This window comes from Xiphophorus couchianus, chromosome 12, assembly GCF_001444195.1.
Source record: "Xiphophorus couchianus chromosome 12, X_couchianus-1.0, whole genome shotgun sequence".
Classification (NCBI taxonomy): domain Eukaryota; kingdom Metazoa; phylum Chordata; class Actinopteri; order Cyprinodontiformes; family Poeciliidae; genus Xiphophorus; species Xiphophorus couchianus.
Window position 1 is genome coordinate 30613832 of NC_040239.1, and position 457 is coordinate 30614288.

Consider the following 457-nt stretch of genomic DNA (forward strand, 5'->3'; position numbering starts at 1 on the left):
CCAACTTCCCTGTGACATCGGAAGGTAGGAGATGCATATTTATAATTAAGTTAATCAGATTACATGTGAAGCACCAATGGGTGTTCTCACACCTGATAGTCTAGTAGGCTTGGTTCAACTTGCGAGAATTGCGATATTTATTAGATTTTCTTCTGGTGTGGTTCACTTTCACACTGCACCGTTTTGAAACAAACCAAACTCTTTGGAAAAACCCGTTCGCCCTCCTCGCCTGTGGTGGCGCTGCACCAAGAACCACTGAAGTAAACAACACAAAAACCTCTGAAGAAGACACAGAGCGCAACTTTCTTCTACGCAAAATGTAAATAAATAAATGGCACAACGTCAGGTTTTAGCGGTGGTAGGCCACGCCCCTCAGTAGAATGTGTGCTTTTTTTTTCTGCTTAAAAATCTTCAGTAAAAATTTAATTAAAAAAAAAAAATCACAGAGTCAAAGTCC